Source organism: Mandrillus leucophaeus, unplaced genomic scaffold (assembly GCF_000951045.1).
Source record: "Mandrillus leucophaeus isolate KB7577 unplaced genomic scaffold, Mleu.le_1.0 Scaffold169, whole genome shotgun sequence".
NCBI classification, from domain to species: Eukaryota; Metazoa; Chordata; class Mammalia; order Primates; family Cercopithecidae; genus Mandrillus; species Mandrillus leucophaeus.
Window position 1 is genome coordinate 403,088 of NW_012101687.1, and position 23,782 is coordinate 426,869.

Below are 23,782 nucleotides of genomic sequence, written 5' to 3' on the forward strand. Positions count from 1 at the left end.
CTTGAACCCGAGAGGCGGAGGTTGCAGTCAGCCAAGACTGCCCCACTGCACTCAAGCCTGGGTGACAGAATAAGATTCCGTCTCAAAAAAAAAAAAAAAAAAAAGTAAATGTCATTTATTTAAAACAGAATTACAGAGTTTCTTAGGGAAATAAATAAACAAAGATCTGATACTTATAGCTAAAACACACTTAATATCTCTCCATAAGTGTTTTTCTTTTAAAAAAGCCGCATTTACTGATTTTCCAGAAATAACAGGAAACAGTGGTTTCCTTGAAATTTAAAAAAAAAAAAGATTTAAAACGTTTCTTACACTGCACAAACCTTATTGAACATTAGCATTGGTTGAGAATCTGTTCTGAATTCTTATGTATTCCTCCTGTTAAAAAACCGACCCTTCAAATTGTCACCCATTTCCTCTCAGAAAACACACTCCTTATATAATATTTCAACACCTTTAGCTTATGTCATAATAGTTGATATAACACTTAAGATAGTTTTTGCTGAGCCACGTTAAGCTTGTTAATATCCCAAATGGTAAAAATTGGCCACATCCCCTTTACTTTTTGATTCAGATTCTCCATCCCCTTCCCTATCATGTGATTCACTAAAGTATGGGATCTAAAGAAAACTTACTGTTTTAAATAAGAAACAGAACCACTGTAAATGAACGATTTAACCCATGTGAGATTTTTGAGTCACAAATCCTAAAAGCAAGACTCTTATCCAAACATAGATGCTAGTGAGAGTCAGGTTTCACATTTGATGTGATATTGCCTCTATTTCATCTACTTCTATACTTACAAGGAGAACTTTTATTTTCCACATTTATAAGGAATGTGATTTAATACTTTTATTCTACTTTTTTCTAATTTTAATTGTTTGCTTCTTTTTACTTGTTTTCTTGTCTATTTTGGGAAAAAATTCCTTGCTGTATCCTTCACTGGAGAATGTAGTCGAGTAGCTCATTGGTCTAGTGCCAACTTCTGTATGTGCATTTTCCTGAAACTGATATGTCTGAATGTCTGTGGTTGGCTGGTCTTCCTCCTATTTCCTCTATCATGAACACCCTTCTCCCACTTCACAAAAGATGACATATCTTTCACCCAGCCCAGATCTTACCACGTATTGCCCTGGGGTACAATCTCCAGGGCATCAAACAAAATGACAGTTCGGGAACTTTAAAGAGACTCATTGAAAGCAAGGTTCAAAAGGTGTTGCTAAAAAATAGTGAAATTGGGGCCGGGCGCGGTGGCTTACGCCTGTAATCCCAGCACTTTGGGAGGCCAAGGCGGGCGGATCATGAGGTCAGGAGATCGAGACCATCCTGGCTAACACGATGAAACCCTGTCTCTACTAAAAAATATAAAAAGTTAGCCGGGCGTGGTGGCGGGCGCCTGTAGTCCCAGCTACTCGGGAGGCTGAGGCAGGAGAATGGCGTGAACCCGGGAGGCGGAGCTTGAAGTGAGCCGAGATGGCGCCACTGCACTCCAGCCTGGGTGACAGAGGGAGACTCCGTGTCAAAAAAAAAAAAAAAGTGAAGTAATATTTCACCTTGGCAAGGCTCCTGGCACAGCACAGTCCACCTCCCTGTCTGCCTGCTTGTCTGTCTCTCCATCTGCTGTCTGTCCATTCATTTTCTACTAGCCTACTTAAGTGAGAAGGCTTCCATGAGTACATGTATTCTTTTTTTTTTTGAGACGGAGTCTCGCTCTGTCGCCCGGGCTGGAGTACAGTGGCTGAATCTCAGCTCACTGCAAGCTCCGCCTCCCGGGTTTACGCCATTCTCCTGCCTCAGCCTCCCGAGTAGCTGGGATTACAGGCGCCCGCCAACTCACCCGGCTAGTTTTTTGTATTTTTTTCGTAGAGACGAGGTTTCACCGTGTTAGCCAGGATGGTCTCGATCTCCTGACCTCGTGATCCACCCGTCTCGGCCTCCCAAAGTCCTGGGATTACAGGCTTGAGCCACCGCGCCCGGCCTCATATCTTTTTTCAAATGAACAAAAATGAAATAAATGGAAGTCTTTTTTTCAGACACGGAATACATCTGATTTGGTTGATTCATTTGACAGTGAGGACTGGCTTTGTAGATTATATGGAGGACTTCATCTGCTCAGTGATCTAAATATGTATCTCTAAGGTTTTGACAAATCTACATTTTAAGTATGTATAAAATACACAAAACACCAGAAAATTAATCTTCTGCAATTCAAAGAATTTCTGATAAGACATTTTAACTTAATTTAAAATGTATGAGCTGGGTGTGGTGGCTCACGCCTGTAATCCCAGCACTTTGGGAGGCCGAGGCGGGCGGATCACGAGGTCAGGAGATGGAGACCATCTTGGCTAATATGGTGAAACCCCATCTCTATGAAAAATACAAAAAAATTAGCCGGGCACGGTGGCTGTCGCCTGTAGTCCCAGCTACTCGGGAGGCTGAGGCAGGAGAATGGCATAAACTCGGGAGGTGGAGCTTGCAGTGAGCTGAGATGGTGCCACTGCACTCCAGCCTGGGCGACAGAGCAAGACTCCCTCTCAAAAAAAAAAAAAAAAAAAAAAAAGTACGAGGAAGCATGTATCAGTCAGCACCCAGTCAGGACACAGAATACACAGTATTTTGAACAGTAAGGTTTACAGAATTATGAACTGTAAGAGAGGATTGTGGTAATAAGGGGTTGGGTAGTAAGAAATGAAGAGAAATTCTAAAGAATACAGGAATAGCAGATATAAGAAACGATCATGACTCCTAGGACTGAGATAGACAGCCAAAGAAATCCTCTGCACCCCTCCGTACACACAGGGCTGAGGACTAAATCTTGTTGAAGAGGGCATGGCTGTAGCCACTAAACATCAGAGAAGTTGTTACGGTGCCATGATGGTGCAACTTGCTAGAGCTTTCCTGAAATCTGAAATTTGCTGGAAATTTACCCTCTGGGAAGCTGGGGAAAGCAGTTTGCAGGGTGTCTCAGTGGAGACGCTCCACTACCAAACCATCTGAGTGGAGTGCCAGGGGAAGCTGCTGGCCTCTGGCTGCTGCTCATCGCTGTGCACAGAGAGCAGCACCTGGCACTGAAGAAGCCACTCATGTAGCTGGGAAGCAGAGTATGCTACCTAAGCTGGAGGCAGAAGGAGCTGTGTGCTCTGCAGGAGTTGGTTGCAGGAAAAGCTGCATACACGGGAGGAGATGGGTGCAGGAGAATCCAGTCACGTAACAGGAGTCTGGCACTAGAGAAGCTGCCCTCTTTGCAAAAGCCTGCAAGCAGAGAAACTGCATGGGCTGTGGGATCTGGATGTGAAAGATGCTGCAAGCACTGGAGAAGCTTATTAAGCAAGCATCCCGAAACCAGAAAGGAAAGGCCTTTTCCTCCTGGAGTCTGCCTTCTGTGCCCTCAGCTGGCAAAGTTAAACATCATGCTGGCTGACAAAGAAAAAAATATTTAAAGGGCCCAGCCCCATTTTAGCAGAGCAGGCAAAGAAGATGGGTTTAGAGGTGAGAGGCTCTAACTTTATTTGATAACTGGCACAAAAAGTCTATTTTTTTATATCAAAAGTCTTTTAGGGGTTCATGAGCAAAAGTTTCAAAACCACTCACTAGTGTGGTAAATTAATGTTGTCACTATCAGGGGCCCTGTGGGTAATTGGTTTCATGCTTTGAACAAAAGTGTAGGAAACAATTGAGGGGTATGTGTGTGTGTGTGTGTGTGTGTGTGGAGTTTCTGTTTGTTAGAAAGGAGTGAGGGTAGAAAACCAGACAGAACAGATTAACTAGAAGAACCGTATGACAAATAATAGTGGGAGGGAAATAGATAAAAGAGAAGAAATAAGAACAGTGCTGAATATAAAGTATCTAATCATTATGAAAAGATCATTTCCCCCACTGCTATTTCTGTTATTTTATTCACACTTAAAGTATATGTGTGTGTGCATGCACATACGAGCATAATCCTCATCATTTACTTGACTGCTGTGTGTATTTTACTTCCTCACAAAAAAGGCTATTCAATTATTCTCATTTCATTTTCAAACTTGTACTCTAAATACATTCCCTCTCTGAACAATATACTGCTTTCTTACTGCTTACCAAGTACAAGAACCTCATTCACAACCACCTTATAAACCAAATGTATAATTTATTCCATGGTTCACATTTTCTTCACATTCACAAATTTTACCAAGCTAGTTTATTTCTCATATAGTACTACTGACTTTCAGTTAGTAAATTAACTGACAGAAGTAAGAATGTTTTCTCCTCTGGTTATTTGAACTTTTAAAACTTCATAAAGTGAATTTATTGCACATTAGATAAACCAAAGAAAGCACTGGGAAAATAATTCAGAAAGTATTTTTGACCATTTATATTTTGCTTTGGTTGACACTTTCCTAGGTATTGTAGAATAAATAAAATAAATTTATGAAATATTTTTTTCCTCAACATACTTACTTTTTTGGCATAGTAAGAAAAACACAACAAACCATTATAAAATATGACAAAATAATGCTAGTGTCTCTCTGAATGTGCCTGTGTGAAGTGCGTTTATATATAATAGGAAGGAATATGACTACATCACAGTCAGGCAAGATTTCATGGAAGAGATGAGAACACACTTTACCAGGCCAAGAGAGGGGTTCAGTTTTTCCCAGGTGGAGGATGCCTAGTAGAGAATGCCATATGAAAAGAGGTATCAGAGACAGGATCAAAAGTGGATTTTCCAAGGACATGGAACACTAGTCCAATAGGAGTGGGCAGGTGGGTTATGTTGGGAGTAATGGGAGATATGGCTGGGGAGTTACAGGGGACCAATTAAGGAAGTCCTTGGATGCCAGAGAAGGCATCTAAATTCCTACTAGAAATCTTCTAAGCCTTGGAATCTTTTCCTCCATAAAACCCTATCTGATCCTTCTAGTGTGAACTTGGGTATCCCTCATCTCTGCTCCATAGCACTTTGAATGCACTTCCATCATTGCAATTTCTACTTTGTTTTATAATTATCTGCCTATGTGCTTGTCTGCCCTCTAGGAGTGAATTTCACAATGGCAAGGCCATACCTCAGTCATATGTATATTTATAGCCCCTGGCTACATAGTGATCACCAAATACTTAGTTGTTGATCACATGCATATCTGAACTTTGTTAGATAGATAGTGAAGAAATTTTGAATAAGGTAATAGCATGATGAAAATGAGATGTAAGCCATAACAGTGCAGAAGATAGATTCTGGGAGTGAAGAAAGAAGGAAATAAGGATGTTAATTAACAGCGTCAGTGGGAACTCTTCTTTTTCCTTGTTAGCTGATAAACTTCAATACTATGCATGTCCAATCAGCTTCTGATAATTTTGTTTGAGACCTTGAAGAACCACATAGGACATTTTAATATTTTGTATACACATATTCAGCAGGCCTTGCACTGAATAGCTCATTTTCTATAGATTCACTAATGATAATGATAATAATGCTAAAACAATAGCTAACACTTATACAGCACTTACCATATGCCAGGCGTGGTTCTTAGTGCTTCATGTATATGAACTCATTTAATTTTCACAACAACACATTTTATAGATGAGGAAACTGAGAGAGGATAAGTAACTTGTGAAGATCACACAGCCAGTATACAAATGGATTTGCAATAGTAGCACTCAAACATTTAAAAAAGAAGTAAGTTAAAGAATTATAGTAGAATGAAATTTTAATATTTCATTTTAATCACTCTTGGTTATTTTGCTTAGCATCATTGGAACAAATGGACCACAAACAAACATGCACACACTCACATACATACATCTCTCAATTGTTTGAAAAATCTGTTTGTCATAGTATTTAAGTACTTAAGTTGAAAATTGAAAAGTGTCTCAATGTGGGAAGGGCTAGCACAAATGTAATGAGATCCATCATGGCAGGTCGTCAAGAAGGACTCAGTTTCAGGCAGGTTATTATCTATCCTTAGGGAAGTCCCTTGGAATCCTGACAGGCAAATGGAGCCAATGTTCAGGAAGTCATCAGGCCATTCAACATCTGGGAGCTAGGGCAGCAGCTGGATTTATGGGCAAGATTTTAGTAATTGAAACTGGGAGGTCATTTTATTTTCACTTATTGACTCCCTGTCACATTTTCTCAAATAGCTGCATTCCAAATTTTCACTGTCTTTTTTTTTTTTTTTAAATCCTCTCTCTACATTTTTTGAGAAGGTTGATGCCAACTGACACGAACTATTGTAAATGTCTGTCTTACTATTGGAAATTTCTGTGTCCCTTCATCTTCATCAAACAATCAGAACAGGCACTGGCTAACAGCAGCTAGTGGTGCCTGCTGAATATCAGGCCAGATGTGTGATCTCAGATTCATCACCTGTAAAATGGGGTAAATAACACCAAACAGGTGTAAAAACTAAATGCAGAAAAATGCCTTGGATATGCCAGGTATTCAACAAATGTTAAATACGAGTGACCTGTCCAAGTTTGGGGAACATATCATACTATCACAGCAGCCTAAAAAATCCTTACAATATGAGAAAGTACAGGCTTTATTAGACAGAGTCTGTCTGTTAACAGTGGATATTAGTGTGATGAGTCACAGCTCCAGCTGTGTTGCTACATTTCAAATGGAACTCTGCTGCAAGACTGTTCACACATGCTACATTTCACATGAGCCTCCTGTGCAATTTTATTCTAGGCTACCAGAAAATTTAAGCCATTTTTCAGCTCTTTAAGAACATATGCCCTTTCACTGAGGAAATTCCAGTCCAGTGCCACACACAATTCACTCAACTGTGCTACTCCATGCATGCTATTCCATTCACCACTAAAAGACACTTTCAACATGAACGTTTCCCTCTGTGATGCAATTTTGTGTGTATGTATGTGTGGTGGGGGAGGATGTAAGAGCACAGTGAGAAGATAGAGTTTTCCCATTTTCCTCTCCATTCAAATCCTGTCTCCTCAACCCTTTTAAAACTCTGTTTATGATATTTACCAACCATTTCAGTCACTGTGGAATTCTGTTAGAGGGAGTAACATAAATTTAACTTAGGCTTTCTTTTTGTGAAACTCTAGCTGGAAATTGCTCATAATTCCAGAAAATGTTTCTTAACCTCTAACAAAGTACATTTAACTTGAATTTTAAAAGATTTGAATTGCCTCTCACCTTATTCAAAATCCTTTAATAAAGAAAGCTTTCCAGTATAAAGAAACTGTTCTGAAATAAACTAGAGTTCTGAGTGGTGACTTACTTAAAGTTGTGTTATAGCTGAGTAAGTAATATATTATTTTGAAGAGAATATAAAATTGACTTCTCTCAGCCCACTGACCCTTCCTGGCTTGTCCCCATACAATGATTTTTAGGAAAAGTATTTGTAATAGAGACAGTTACTTTTCCATCTTCAACTCAACTGAAAACTCAGAGAAAGACCACAGCTGGATTGGAAAAAAAGAACTTACTTGAGACAGCGAGTAAAAACATAGCCAAAGCATGACTTTAGAAGAAAGAAAAGAACATTAAAAGCATGGCATAAGAAAAGGAAAGAACAACTCCATTTGAGAAACTAGAAAACTATCGCAAGGCATGATTCAAAGTATAACACTATACAAAGATAATTATAACTGCATTTTTCTTTTTTAAAAGTTATATACACATGGAAAAGAACTGAAGCAATACATACATATAAAATACCTAGGTGTGTGAAGGTGTGTGTGTGTATTATTTGGGGAAAGGAAAGTGAGGGAAGAACAATCTTACCTTGCCTCGTATTACCTAAATAACAATCTTAGTTCTTTAGTTAATTTTCCAAATGGATTACATTTTTCACAGTGAATTAGAATGGATAGTTAGAATAAACTGGGAAACATAATAGAGAAAACTTTTAACTGTAATTCATGTACATTTATCTTGTTTGATAAACATGAGCCAGAAAATTAATATTATTCCAGTTTACAAACTTTGAAATTACTTAAAGGCAGTTTATAAAAAATCATGTACAAGTTTTAGCAAGTACTTCTGAGATAATTCACAAAGCTTTTTTTGTAAATGAATAATTCTTTTATTGAAAAATAGTTATTGAGAATTGCACAAATTTTAATCAGATAGATGTCTTCAGTATGTTTTACACGTGAATAAAGAACCCATCACATGACATTGTCAAACAAAGATAGAAGCCATCCAGCTCACCAGTTGGAAACATGGTGTCTCAAAAGTTTTAGCACAGGCCGGGCGCGGTGGCTCATGCCTATAATCTCAGCACTTGGGGAGGCTGAGGCGGGTGGATCATGAGGTCAAGAGATCAAGACCATCCTGACCAACATGGTGAAACCTCGTCTCTACTAAAATTACAAAAATCAGCTGGGCATGGTGGTGCATGCCTGTAGTCCCAGCTACTTGGGAGGCTGAGGCAGGGGAATCACTTGAACCTGGGAGGCAGAGATTGCAGTGAGCTGAGATCACATCACTGCACTCCAGCCTGGTGACAGAGTGAGACTACATCTCAAAAAAAAAAAAAAAAAAAAGGTTTCAATACAGATTTGTTGCATAACCATAGGCAAGTTATTTTAATGTTCTATCTCATTTTTCTCAACTGTTAAATAATGAGACTAACATCAACTCTTTCTAATTCATAATCCTATCATATCAAAGGAAAGGATCACAGAAACATGCTAGAAAAGATATAAAGATGGAAGTATAAAGTAAGATTTGTAAAAACTGCCCCTTTAAATAAATGTACACAATAAGCCATAAACAGCATGCAAATCGTAAGTTCTCAAAATAAGTCAGTATAATTGGCTTTTGATGTCAACATTATTGCGTATTTTGTAATATATTATTTGACACAGTGATCCATCTCATCCAAAATGTTTCTGGTTTCTGTTTAATAATGTAAAAACATTTTAGTGTGGATTTTAAATTCTCCAAATTGTGTGACTTACATGAGTAACTGAGAGTTTTAATACATTCATCATTTGCAAATCTCTCTCGCCAACAAAACTATAAACTTTTTGAGATAATAGGTTATGATGTAGGACTTTTGTAGTCCCCACCTCTACTCCATTACATGGGCATTGGATTTTGCAAATCCTAGGTACTTGACTATTTGTTAAATAAATGCAATATAATCCTGATAAGAATAACAGCAGAATAAAATGATTCAAGTTGACACTAAAATGGTGGAAATGTAGATAGATACTTGGTAATGGATTCCCATAATTATTAATCCCCTACCATGTTTTCTGAATATTTTTTTTTTTTTTGTATTTTCTGATTTCTGTGGTACAAATGCTTCTGCTGTGGGCTATTTCAAGTACAGATATGACATCACTAAATGTGGGGTTGGGAAGTGATGTTTGGTAACACCATTACACAGTATTTCTGTAATACAGATATGACAGTTGTAAATAATGTAGTCTAATGTAGTTAAATAATTGGGAAGTGATGAATTTTGAATATTTATTATCTTTGTTTTTAATATACTACTCCTGGAACTTACTTTCAGTAGATGCTTATTACAACAATAGCATTGCTTGCATCTGTAAAGTTCTACCTGTCTCACCTAAGGGAGTGATGACGATGTCTATGGCTACAATCTTTAACAACAAAACAGTACATAGACCAAAAAGTCACAAAAAATAGGGTCAACCACCCAAAACTACATTAAAAGAAAAATTCATAGTCAAGCCTTTTTATTATCAAATATAAAGAAGGTTAAAAATAATGAAACTAAATCTTCATCTCAAAATGCTGGAAAAATAACAACAAAATCAATAAAAGAAAATGGGATAAAATGTCCACCTTTTTCCTCCAGGCGTTTGCCAATTCTAGGCATGAGAAGAGAGGTAAAGATTCCAAGCTGGGCGCGCTGTCTCATGCCTGTAATTCTAGCACTTTGGAAGGCTGAGGTAGGCAGATTGCCTGAGCTCAGGAGTTCGAGACCAGCCTGGACAACATGGTGAAACCCTGTCTCTACTAAAATAGAGAAGAAACTAGCCAGGTGTGGCAGCATGCACCTGCAGTCCCAGCTACTCGGGAGGCTGAAGCAGGAGAATTGCTTGAACCTGGGAGGTGGTTGCAGTGAGTCAAGATTGTGCCACTTGACTCCAGCCTGGCGACAGAGGAAGACTCTGTCTCAAAAAAAAAACAAAAAAACAAACAAAAAATAAACCAAAAAAACAGCTTCCAGACATTCCAGACAGAGACATACTACTAAGAAGCAGACATATGAATAGACAGGTGTTTCTCAACCTCAGCTCTATTTACATTTTGGGATGGACAATTCTTTGTGGCGGGGAGCTGCCCTATGCATTGTAGGATGTTTAGTAGCATCTCTGACCTTCCACTAGATGCCAGTAGCATTGTCCCCACTTCTTCCGCAGTTGTGACAAACACAAATTCCTCCAGACATTCTCAAATATTCCCTGGGACAAAATTGTCTCTTGTTGAGAGCAACTGAGCTAGACAACCAACAGAATGGTAAATCTAGCTGTAAATCAACAAATAATAAATCAAACACTGACTTTTAGTATTTTCTGATTTCTGTGGTGCAAATACTTCCACTGTGGGCTATTTCAAGTACAAATATGACATCACTAAATGTGGGGTTGGGAAGAGATGTTTGGTAACACCGTTACATAGTATTTCTGTAATACAGATATGACAGTTGTAAATAATGTAGTTAAATAACTGGGAAGTGATGAATTTTGAATATTTATTATCTTTGTTTTTAATATAATTCATTTAATTATAAATTTACGTAATTTATTTTTAATAATGGCTATGTTTAGCAACTAGCTCAACAGGTTCTTCAAATGATAACAATAGGTTCTCCCAAGCTTCAGCACACCGCTGTAATGGGGGCAAACAAAAGGTAGACCAAACTTAACAAAACCTGCAATCCAACCGCAAGTCAGCTCAGTCCCCAAATAGATTAAGGTGATCTTCCACCTCCCTTCCCCAATCTAGCTGGCTATCAGAGAGCTATCAGAGGATGAACCCTCTCTGCAAGAAGATTAAATTATCTGGAGTGCAATTTTTCATGCACAAAGCCTGGCATTCATAAAAAATTACCAGGCATCCCAAAGTACAGGATCAAGGGAAATAAATTGACAAAACCAACAGGTCTATACATGGCCCAGATATACAGATATTTAAGTTAGGCTTTAATATAACTGTGATTAATATATCATAGATGACAAGATGGAGAATTTCACCAGAAAGCTGGACTCTGTTGTAAAAAATTAAGTAGTTTTAAGGCTGAAAAATGCAATAACTGAAAGTATAAACACAATAGATGAATTTAACAGCATATTAAACACACAAAAAAGTAGGACTGGCAGACAGCAACAGCAAAAAACAGGTTAGTAGAAAATATCCAGACTGAAGCTAGGAGAGCAAGAAAAAAATACAGATAAGAAATATGTTTCAGTTATAACATGGATATAATTAGAGCCACAGAAAGGGAGGGAAAAGAAGATGGGAAGGAAGCAATATTTGAAGGGATAATTACCAAGAATTTTCTCAAACTGTCAAGCTTAGAAAGAAACATCAAGTTACAGATTGAGAAAGTGCTTGAAATCTGAAACAGGATGAATAACCATATCTTGTTATCATACTGCTGAAAATCAAAGGCAAGGAGAAAATCTTAAAAACATCCAGATAAATTAACATGAAAAATAAAAAATGTAGAACTGTTAAATAAATTCAAGAGATTGATCTCTGAAAAGACTGATAAAGTTGACCATTTATGTCAAGTTAGACCATTTCTGTTAAGAAAGAAAGGAGGAAGAATATAAAACACTAGAAATGAGAATAAGCTAAAACCAAAGAGATGAAAAAAAACTATTTTAATGTAAGAGAATACTATGTATAATCCAAGTATAATAAATTAAAAATCTCAGTGAGATGGGTAATTTTCTAAAAAAAAATAAGATACAAAATTTGACTCGGAAAGAGTTACAAGACCTGAATAGACCAGCAGCCTCAGAAGAAATTGAGTTATCACAAAAATAAATTATTCCTATGCTATTATAAACTGTGTCAATTAAAGAAAACAGAATAACTCTTATCAACTTATTGACAAATGTAAAGTACCCCTAAAACCAAGATCTGATAAAAAGGTATTCAATCAAAGAAAAACTACAGAGCAATCTGATTTATGAAAATAAAATGCACTCACATTTTATTGCAGCACTGTTCACAACAGCCAAGATTTGGAAGCAACCTAAGTGTCCATCACAGATGAACAGATAAAGAAAATGTGATACATATACACAATGGAGTAGTATTCAGCCATAAAAATGAGATTCAGTTATCTGCAACAACATGGATGGAACTGGAGTTCATTATGTGAAGTAAAATAAGCCCGACACAGAAAGACAAACATCACATGTTTTCACGTATCTGTGGGTGCTAAAAATTAAAACTGTTGAACTCATGGAGAGAGAGAGTAGAAGGATGGTTACCAGAGGCTGAAACAGTTGGGGGAAAGGGAGGATGGTTAAACGGTACAAAAAATAGTTATAAAGAACAAAAAATTGAAAAACTGAGTGAGACCTAGTATTTACTAGCGCAGCAGGGAGACTGTAGCAAAAAATAATTGTACATTGAAAAAAAACTAAAAGAGTATAATTGGATTGCTTGAAACAAAGGATAAATGCTTGCAGTAATGACCCCGATGTGGTAATTATGCATTGTATGCTGGTATCAAAATATCTTAGGTAACCCATAAGTATATACCTGCTATAGATCCACAAAAATTAAAAATAAAAAAGAAAATAGATGTACGAATCTTAAATAAAATGTTAGTAAAAGGAATATAGCAATATGTTGAGTAAGTAACATGTCATGACAAGGTAAGGTTTATTTCAGGGATGTACAAATGATTCAATACTGGGACATCTTAGGAAAACTATAATCATTTTAATACGTACTCATAAGAGATTTTTATACACATTCAAAATGTATTCTTTAATTAAAAAACCTCTTAGTATAAATTAATACTATGTTTCATCAAATCTAAAAAGCCATTTGTAAGGGTATAGAAGAAAAACCAAAGTGTTTTTTTCTGTTGTCTCTCACCACTCAACACTATGACAAAACAAGTCCTAGGGGAAAATGTAAGTGGGAACTTGTATAACACTGGGGTGATATAGGCCTTTCTAAACAAGATTCCCAAAGCAGAAATAAAAAGGTAAAAGACATTGGATTGGACTACTAAATATTTTACATTTCTAGAGCTCATAAACACCAGAGAGTATATTGTAAACAAACAAACAGACAGACAAAAAAACCCAGCAGTGACCAAAAAGCAAACTGGGAAATACATATGCAACGCAACCCATTTGATGGACAAAAGATTCATATCAAAATCAACTGAGAAAGACAAACATCAGAAAAATGGGCAGAAGATATAAACAGATACTTTTCAGAATGAGAAATACATATGATCCACAAACTTAGGAAAAATCTTTCACCTATTAATAATAAAAAATGAGGTAAAAGGATGAATAATTTTTCACCTACCAAATTAGTGAAGATTTCCAAATTGTCAAATTAAGTATTGATCAGAGCATAGGAAATTAACACTTTCTACTGCAGGGTAGAGTGTGAATTGGTAGTACCTTTCTGGATAGCAGTGTAATAAATTATTTAAAAGTCTTAGAATTCTGCATGCCATAGGTCTAGCAATTACACTTCTAGGAACTTATTCCAAGAATCATTTTTATGCATAAAGATATAGCCACAAGAATGTTTTTAATCATTCTTCTTATATAGCAAAAAATAATTTCAATGTCCAAAATAGGGGTCTATGTAAATAAGCCATATGGTGAAAATATATCTGACATTTCAAATAATAGTGCAAAAGAAAATTTAATTATCTGGAAAGAGATTTAAAATACATTTATAAGTCTAAAAGAGTATTAACATATGATCCCATATTTATAAAATATGCATACCTATAAATATATGCATATGAAATAGTTTAAAAGGTTTTGTACCAAATGTTAACAGTAGTTGTCTCTGGATGGTGCAATTATAGGTGATTTTCAAAATCTGTACTTTTAAGTTTTTTTAAAATTAGCAAGTATTTATAGGGTATCAGAAAGACACTAATATTTTAATATTACCTTTGTTCAATGTGTTACAAACACTGAACAATTTATTTTAAAAACTGACTTTAAACACATCATCTCTCTATTACAAAATTTATCTTTTCCCAATAATAATTTGAAGGAATGAATTAGAATGTAATTCTACTTTTATTTTTAAAGGCCAAAATCCATGTTGCCCATCTACTCACATTCGTGGTAGATACTTTGCCCACTGCCATCTCTTCTAGGTTGTTGCTGCTTCTTTTCTTTTTTATCCCTAAGTGACTGTTAATGGTGATGACATCCTAATGAAAGGTAGCCACCGGAAGCTTAAACTGCTCAAACCTTCTGGTTTCAAATTTTCTCCCTCCTCATGACTATCTTCCATCTTCCTGTAGCACTTACACTGCCCTATTCCCAGAAGCCTAGAGGCAATCGATGAAGGGCGGGACACCAAAGTTAGATCTGCATTTATTTTCAAACGGATTGATTTTATTAACTGTTTATCATGTTTGAATATTTTAACATTGAGAATATTTTAAAGCCACCATTGGTTGATAACTTACCGTGCATTTTGCTAAGCACTTTAAAGAAAATTGTCTCCTTTATTTTTTATGACTTAAATAGAAAATCAAAGCTCACAAAAGGTATGTAATATGCTCAAGGTAACACGGGTAGTAAGAGATGGAGCTAGGACACAGATTCATGTCTGTCTGGCCCCTAAGGCACCCTTCCCCAGCTCACTATTATGTTATAATGCTTCCCTGTATTCTGGCTGATTCTTCCTTTTGCTGAGTAATTCACCATCTGGTAGCTATCACACTCTGGTGTTAATTGGTGCTAATTTTCTGATGATGGCCAATGACTATACTTGGATTTTAAAGTGGAAAAAGCTATGATTAGGTGCAATACATGTGAAGTTAAAGTCACAACTTTCCCCACTTTACTGTGTGTGACTTTGAATAAGCTACTTAACCTCTATGAGCCTTAATTTCCTCGTTTGTAACATGAGGATAATACCCTTGTCACAAGAACTTTTGAGAGGATTAAGTAAATAATGTTGAAATGTTTTGTAAGTGGAAAAAACACTGTACATGTGAAGCATTGATATTAAACAGTGTAAGGATTGGTATACATAGCAGTTTTCAGAACAAAGGTTCATCAGTGAAAAGGAGGCATGCTGCTTATTGGAATAGAGACTGGAGATCTATTAGGTGAGTATTCCTTTAAAATTCTGGTAAGGTTTGTTTGTTTACTGCATCATATTCTGTTTATGGTCATATTCTGGGTTAGTTCTGGTTATTGCCGATTGGTGTTGATGATAACTAGTAATAATTTGCTGCAGGGATGGGATGGGGAAGAGAGCGATTTTGCTTATTTAGAGTAGAAAGAGATCTAGAGAAACTCAGGAGACAATGGATAATTGATAGTTTTAATAGCTTACCAAGTGGCCAGCCTATATCCAGAGCACTGTGTGGTTCAATATGAGACCCTCGCTTTAAAAGATTTATAGACATAAAGTGGTATGTGTATTATTTTTTTGCCCAGAACGGGGTCTTTTTCTAGATTTTTACCTCTTGGTGCTTAGTTCAGTGCTTCCCACCAAGACAGCTTTGTAACAGTAATGCTTAAAAACTTTTCAGTGTGGAAGTTTATACAGTGTGAAGGGACTTTTTTACTTCCCCATTGGGCAAAAAGCTACATTCAGAGAAGAGCAACTGATGCTAAGGAGACTCAAAACCATGTCACTTTGAAATGACAATGGAGAGAACTGAAAAGGCTTAGCTCAAGGGGAAAAGTCGTAGAGCTGTCAGGGTCTACTTCAGTAGTTTGCAAACCTCACTGTCCATTAGAACCATACCTTCCAAGCCTCTCCTCAAAGTTCTGATGTAAAAGATTATGGTGGATTCCAGAATTTTCTTTTTAAACTCTCCCATAGTTCTTATGCTTGGTTCCCATGAGTCCAGGTGAAGGTTAAGGAAGCCCTGCCTTACGGTGATGTCAGAGGTCATGCAACAAACAGTACAAACAACAGGCATGGAGAGCTGAAAAGATTTATCAACTGTCTGAATGTGAGATTGGTGAAAAGCTATTCCTAAAGATTAATTTGATGTTTAAAACCTAGTTTGGAAAGGAAGATGATGAATTCAGTTTTGGAAGCCTGATATATTTGAGATTTGAACATAAAATTTCAGGTGTATGAGTCTTCCCCAAAGTGTGTTCCATTGAATATTTGTTTCATCAGACCATTACATCTACATAATGCTAGTTCCAGGACATGTTAATATTGTGTTCTGTGACAAAAATGAGTGCCATGGACTAGGGAAATAAAAGATGACTCATTGGGAAACACCGAATTAAAATAAATAGTTGCTTTATCATAAAACTCATGGAGCCTACAACACACTAATGTTCATTGTCGAGCTCCAGGAGTAAAATATATGTAGCACTTTCAAAATTTTTTCAACACAGAACATTTTTTTAATTGAGGAAATGTTTTGAAGCTAATGTTCCTGATAACACACGTAGGAAATGCTAAAGTAGATAAGGATATTTAAGTTTACTACAAAGGCCAAAGTTAGAGTGTAAGTTTCATGGAAGGGTTGAATAAGACAGTGAAATGCTGCAGAGACTCACAAGAATAAGAACCAGTCATTTGAGTTGGCAATATTAGAAAATTTAGAAAAGGCAATTTTAGTAGAAGTAGTAGTGAAAGTAAGATTTTGAAGATGTTAGGATGCAATCTCATGTTTTCAAACCACAAGCTGAAATGGAGACAACGTATTAAAATATTTAAAATTGGAATTATCCCGAAAAATGTAGTCATTATAGTTATGCTACTATAGTTAGAGTAGGAGTGGTAAAACTAACTCCTTATAATAGGAGGGAAAGTGGATTCAAGGAAAAATTTTAGTTTTTTGAATAAATTGAAGAAAGGTGTACAGAGAGATGAGTTTAAGGTGCTAGAAATGAGGGAAAGAGATTAAAGAACAGGTAGAATAAACTTTAGAAAAGGAGATTACTTTTTCTCCTTCTGGGGGATAGGAAATTTTTTAGATGAATAATTGTGTTAGATTTTTTTGATTAATAATTGTCCATCTATGAGGTTAGTTTTTAGTATTCCGTTTTTTGGATTAACTAGTTTCTTTGCTTGTGTATTAGTGTCAAGTATGCTTGCCTAGAGTAGGAGTTCAATACATGGCTGTTCTCATTAGTGATGCTGTTATTTTCTCTATTCGAACATGTTGCTGCTGCTTATCACCACCAGTAAGTAGACAAAGGAGACTGAGACTCCATTCAGGTCAAACCAGATAACTAACTCCATTTGGTTTATCAGTACTGTATTTCATAATCATAAGTTGGCTGACCATGATTCCTTCTGCTGTTTATATTTCATCTTCATTATGTTGCATTGCACTTGAAACAACCTACACTTTTGTTCATTCATGTCTTGATTTGTTTTTCAGTGGTCATTCTAGTTGCAATTTTTTTTTGTTCTAAGGAAGCTTACTTTATGCTGCTGGAGATTTGCACATTTTACTTCTATGTACTCACTTAAGTATATAGTGTTAATGGCAGTCGCATGACTCATAGTCTGCATAAGCATAAATTAACTCCAGTACCTCTGTGGTATGCCCTCTTTGAGATTGCTCTGGAAGACCACCCAGAAGTCTGAATTTACACAGACTGCAAAGACCCATTGAACTTAAGAATATCCAGCAGCACTGACTGACCAAATACACCTGCATCTTTCAGTATGAACGAGCTATCCATTTGCTCTTCATTGAGGTTCAAACTGTTGATCTTACACTATACAGGGCTTTATGGGCTGAATTATGGATACTTTAAGCAAGATCTCTTCCTTTAAATAGAGTGCTTTGCACATAGTGAGCACTCCATAAATGCTCTTGACTGACTATGACTTAATGAATGTTTAGACCTTCCAGTGAACTTCTTTTCGTGGTTTCCAGATTTGAAGGAAGGGTTCTTGATATTGAATATTTGTCTTTCTTATTAGTTTTGCTTGGGGGTTTACTATAGTATAATTTTACTGACCACAGGAAATTTATCTTTTTAGTGATGAATCATTTTAGGTGGTCTGTTGGCCCTGACTGAGTAATCAATGGAATCTAAGGTTTTATAATTTGATTCGTGTGTGCAGAGACAATAGCTGTGAAATAAAATAATAGTTTTAATAAGTTCACTAAGAAAGTAGCAAATGTATTATTTTTTGCCCTGGGCCTGGGTCTTTTTCTGATGGATTTTCACTTGTTTGGTGCTTAGTTCATTGCTTCTTACAAAGACAACTTTATAACAGTGCTGTTTAAAAACTTTTCAATGTGAAAGTTTATACGATGTGAGGGGACTTTAAAAAAAAAATTTCCATAGTTTATTGGGGAGCTGGTGGTACTTGGTTACATGAGTAAGTTCTTTAGTGGTGATTTGTGGGATTTTGGTGAGGGGACATATTTCACTTCCTCATTAGGCAAAAAGTTACTTTGGAGTAATTAGAAAGATAGAATGCTCTATTTTAAATAGGTGAGATTTTCTTAGCTTTAAAAGAACATCCAGGTTAGTGGTTCTCAGGATTATCTGGAGAACTTAAAAGTATAGATTTCCACATTCTTCAATTGTGCTTTTCAAAAGGTTAATGTAATTCAGATAATCATACGTGTTCTTGAATTATTGATTTGGGCCCAGGGAACAAGTGGTTTAGTACTGATTTTCTGTCCCCAAGTTAGGTCAAGAAACATTTTATTCTATCTCTTTTCAAGGCAATTATATACTATTCTATTATAAAGTAGGCTTTTAGTATCCTTATGATTTTTTAAAAAACAAGAAAATTATATGAATCTGATATCCTGTGTGGGACCATGCAGCTTGAAGTTTTCTTATTGATCCTAGTAGCTCACGAGAATAAACCAGGAATAAGGAACAAATTGAGGTGGCAAATGACTCCAAAGGAACAAAACTTACTCCTCCTTCATTTCTTCCCCATGTACTAAATGAAGATACTACTCATTATCCACTGAGTTACTGGAACGAAGAGCCTCTCAGTCATCTTTAACTATTCTTTCCTTCACCTCCCATATCTAGTCTACCAATGCATTTTGCTCTGTGCACCTTCAAAATATATTCTGAGTCTGACTCCTCTTCATACCCATTGCTACTGCTCTAGTCTAAGCCACCATCATCTTTACCCTCTTTGACCTGAATTATTATGAGCCTATCTTCTTTGGCTTTTTAAAAATAGACTTCATTTTTTAGAACAGTTTTCTATTTACAGAAAAATTGAGATAGTTCAGAGAGTTCGCATGTATTCTCTCACACTGTTTCTCCTATTGACATCTTATATTAGTGTGGTATATTTGTTATGATTATAAATGAATATTGGTACATAATTATTAATTAAAGCCCATTTTTTTCAGACTTTCTTAGTTTTTACCTAATGTCCTTTTTCTGTTCCAGGATTCTATCCAGGATACCACACATTTAGTCCTTCTGTCTCCTTAGTCTTCTCTTGGCTGTGACAGTTTCTCAGACTTTTCTTATTTTTGATGACCTTGGCAGGTTTGAGTAGTCATGATCAGGTATTTGCAGGATGCTCCTCTGCCGGAATTTGTCTGGTATTTTTCTCATAACTCGACTGGGGTTATGGGGTTTTTGGAGGAAGATCACAGAGGTTAAGTACCATTTTCATCACTTCATATTAAAGGTATATGCGAACAACATGTCATCACTTTTGATATTGACCTTGACCACGTGGCTGAGGTAGTGTTTGTTAGGTTTCTTCACTGTAAACATACTTTTTTCTCCTCCTTTTCCTACTGTATTCTTAGGAAGAAAGTCACTACACATAGCTTATACTTAAAAAAGAGTAGGGATTTATGTTCCTCATCCTTGAGGGCAGAGTATCTCTACATAAATTATTTGGAATTCTTCTGCAAGCGAGAGTTGTCTATTTTTTCTCTTTTACTTTCATTTATTATTATTTTTGTTTTTTAGAGGCAGGATATTACTCTGTCACTCAGACTAGAGTGCAATGGCGTGATCATAGCTCACTGCAACCTCAAACTCATGGACTGTAGTGATCCTCCCACCTTAACCCCCTGAGTACCTGGAACTACAAGTGTGCACCACCATGCCCATGTAGAGAAGGGGGGTCTCATTGTGTTGCCCAGGCTGGTCTTGAACTCCTGGGCTCAAGTCTTTTCTTTATTTAATCAATAATTATTTATATCAGTATAGACTCATGGATATTAATTTTATACTTTTGAGTTATAATCAATACTACTTTATTTATTTTTGTTGCTCATATTGTTCCAGGTTTGGCCATTGAGAGCTCTTTCAGTTGGCTCTTGTGTCCCTTTGATATATTCCCATCAATGTGGGGTATATTTTTTTTATTGTGTTTTTGAGTGCTTCTTACTTTTTGGCACTTCTTGATGATCCAGGCTTATCTTGTATATTTCCTGCCGTAGTCCTAGAATCAGCCATTTCTTCAAGGAGTCCTGGTTTTCTTTATTAGAGAGTAGTGTTGGAAACCAAAATCTGGATGGTAGGTGGCCTCTCTGCTTTGGCTTTTGTCCCACTGTAGTTCATTCTTCACATAGCAGGGTGAAGATTTGAGTACGTTTAAATTATATTGCAACTTGTGATGGGTTATCCTTATATCTTTCAAAATCGCAACTCCTTACAATGGCATTTAAAGTTGTGGTCTATCCTTACCTACTTCTATAACTTTATCTCTTGCTATTCTCTCTCTCATTCTCCCTTTCTGGATGCATTGGCCTCCCATCACCCTGCCTTTTTCTTTCTTCTTCCCCCTCCCCTCTTCCTAATTTTAACCCCCAAATTATTAACTAATGATTTTTAATGTAGTATTGTCTAAATAGTATTACCTTCCTTACTAAAAAGAATAATGTAATGATTAATTTTATGACTTATAGCTATCATTACATGTAATAAATTGAGTTATATAACAATGTTGCATTTAGGCCCTAATGAGCTACATAGGACTCTCTTTGCCTTCTAAATAATTCTACAGAGTTCTGTAAAGTGAAAAGGATGCTCCTCCTTTATCATCTCATCCACATTTATGTCCTCAGAGGCTATCGAAGTGTCCAAAGTGCTAGTCAACTCGGTATTGCTCTTGTCTGAGATTTTTACCGCTCTAAACTTTTAGAATCTGTCAGTAATTGTGTCTAGAACTAACCCGCTAGCCATAACTTCTATTGTTCTATTCCTGATTACAACCTAAGGCAGAAATGAAAATTTCTGGGGAATATAAGAGAATAAATATTATGTATGAAACTGGTAAATTTTACTAACTCCTAATCTGCTTCATCCCCCAGAGAACACATGGCAAGTGTGTACACACCACCAATCTTGAAAGACAAGACCAAGAAACAAACACACAAACAAATAAATGCATTGGAAATTGTCACAAAGTGATATGAACAGACAAAGATCCCATTGATTAAAATCTTCTGGCATGCTACTGGTGGTCTCCAGTAATTTGCAGAAGCAGCTGCCCAATGGCCAAAATGCAGGTTAAGCACTTTGGCAGAATATGTTTGAAAATAGTGATGAAGAGTAGGGAAGTAAAACACATTTTGTAAAACGAGTTAAAGTATGGAAGAACTGTATATGTTTTGTTTGATTTGGCTAACTTCTAGGTTTTTGGCTTTTATTGGAGGTTTGGGGTTGCTAAGTGGCTCATTGTAGAAGAAGTGAAATGTATGAGTTTGCTAGGACTGCCATAACAAAGTATCACAGACTGGGAGACTTGACAAAATTTTATTGTCTCACAGTTCTGGAGGGGAGAAGTCCAAGATCAAGATGTCACCAGGTCTGATGTCTTCTGAGGTCTCTCTCGGCTTGTAGATGGTTATCTTCTCCCTGTGTCTTCCCCTGGCCTTGCCTCCTTGTGTGTCTGTCTTAATTTCCTCTTTTCATAAGGTCACCAGTCACATTGGATTAGGGTCCTCCTGGATGACATTTTAACTTGATTAACTCTTTTAAAATGTTTTTTCCAAATACAGTCACATTCTGAGATATTAGGGGTTAAAATATCAACCCCCAACATATGAATTTTGGGGGAACATAATTCATCCAATAACATGAAGGTGTACTCTGTTCTCTTTAATGTTATTTTCTTAGCATTTTGAATTTATTCTCAATAGATAAAGGGCCTTGACTTTAAAAAGCCTCATTCTCTGTGGAGATATAAATATACACAAGAAACAATTACATTATTTTAGAGGAAACATAAATCACATAGACAGGAATTCAGAGAAGGTGAATATCAACAAGGCCTAGGGAAGAATTGTAGAAGCTGGGAGCCAAAAATGGCCTTACAAATTATTTATTTTGTCAGCATTCTCTATCTGCAGGCTTGAGTTCTACAGATGCACCTTTTTGTTCCTTCACGCTTACTTTTTCCTCTGTTCGCTTCTCTCTGTTTTCCCCTTTCTTCATTCCTGGGAATGCAGGGGGAAAAAATAGGTAATTTACCTTTTTAATGGGATAGCTTGTGTGGGACAATATTGACTCACTTCAGTAACCTCATTTCACTAATGAGAAGAATGGAGTTCACAAGTTAAATGATTTGTCCAGGTTTCTGACCTAGAATCCAGGTCTTCTGATTCTCACTGCGCTATGCTCTCAAGTGCATTGTGCCACTGTTTTAGTGGGAGAATGTTTTATTTGTGTTTTAAGAACAAATAAGATTGCCTTTCCATATTGCATAATCAGGTCATTTATATTATTTTCCATTAGCCTTCCCTCTTAAACATTTCCAATTTCTTCAGCTATTTTTATAACTATTCTCTTATTGTTTTTCTACATCATTTTGGCATCCATATTGAAGTTTCACCTCACATAAGATCTTAACCAAAGTAATAATTCTTTCTTTTATAATGTAGTGTTTTAAAAAGCAACAACAACTTAGCTTTACTGGTATTTGTACCACGAGTATGATATTACTAGTTGTGCTTGTGGCCATAGGTAAACTTCACTTAGTATCATTGTTTCGATGAAAGCTACCTTTTACTCAACTTCTAATATGTGTCAGGACCACCTGGGTACTTTATGGTATCATCTCATTTAATCCACACAAACGTTCTTAAAGGTGAATGTGTTACCTGTTTTATAGATGGTAAGACTTAAAATCGTCATTGACTACTCTAAAGTTGCATAGGGTGGAAAGTGGGAGAGCTGGGACTTGACTTGTTCTGTTTGTCTCTGTTGGCTCTTTTCCCACAACTGTTACGTGAATATGGACAAGAAATAGACCTGTTTGCTTACCGTGTGTACCTCCGATGCCTACATGGAGCCTGCTTCCTTAAAAGTCAATTTGTGGAAAAATGAATGTGGCCCACAGCTTCTAAGTGTATTTTTATATACCTTTTGCTCTTTTAGTTTCTTTGAGTCATTTTTATGTCTCAATTTGTTCTCCCAGATATTAATATTTTGTAATGAATTTAGACTTCTTCTTGGAACATGATTTATTCCTTCTTGATATTGGCAAATCTTAAGACTTTGGCATGATTTAATTTAGTGATATATCTTAACCAAGCAACCATAAATCTCATTTTCACATGAAAGTTAAAAGATGTATAATACTATATTTTGTTAAACCACATGATTTGTCATAATAGTTGTAATTGTATCATATTTTCAAAGTGGCTTGACTGAATTCTTGCTGCTCTTT

At 36.4% G+C, this 23,782-nt stretch overlaps 1 protein-coding gene across 3 annotated transcripts in view; it reads left to right on the forward strand.

The window, feature by feature from the left end:
• Positions 1-23,782, forward strand: part of MSRB3 (methionine sulfoxide reductase B3) — a 185,731-nt gene that overhangs the window by 51,299 nt on the left and 110,650 nt on the right. The gene's annotated exons all lie outside the window — the stretch shown is intronic.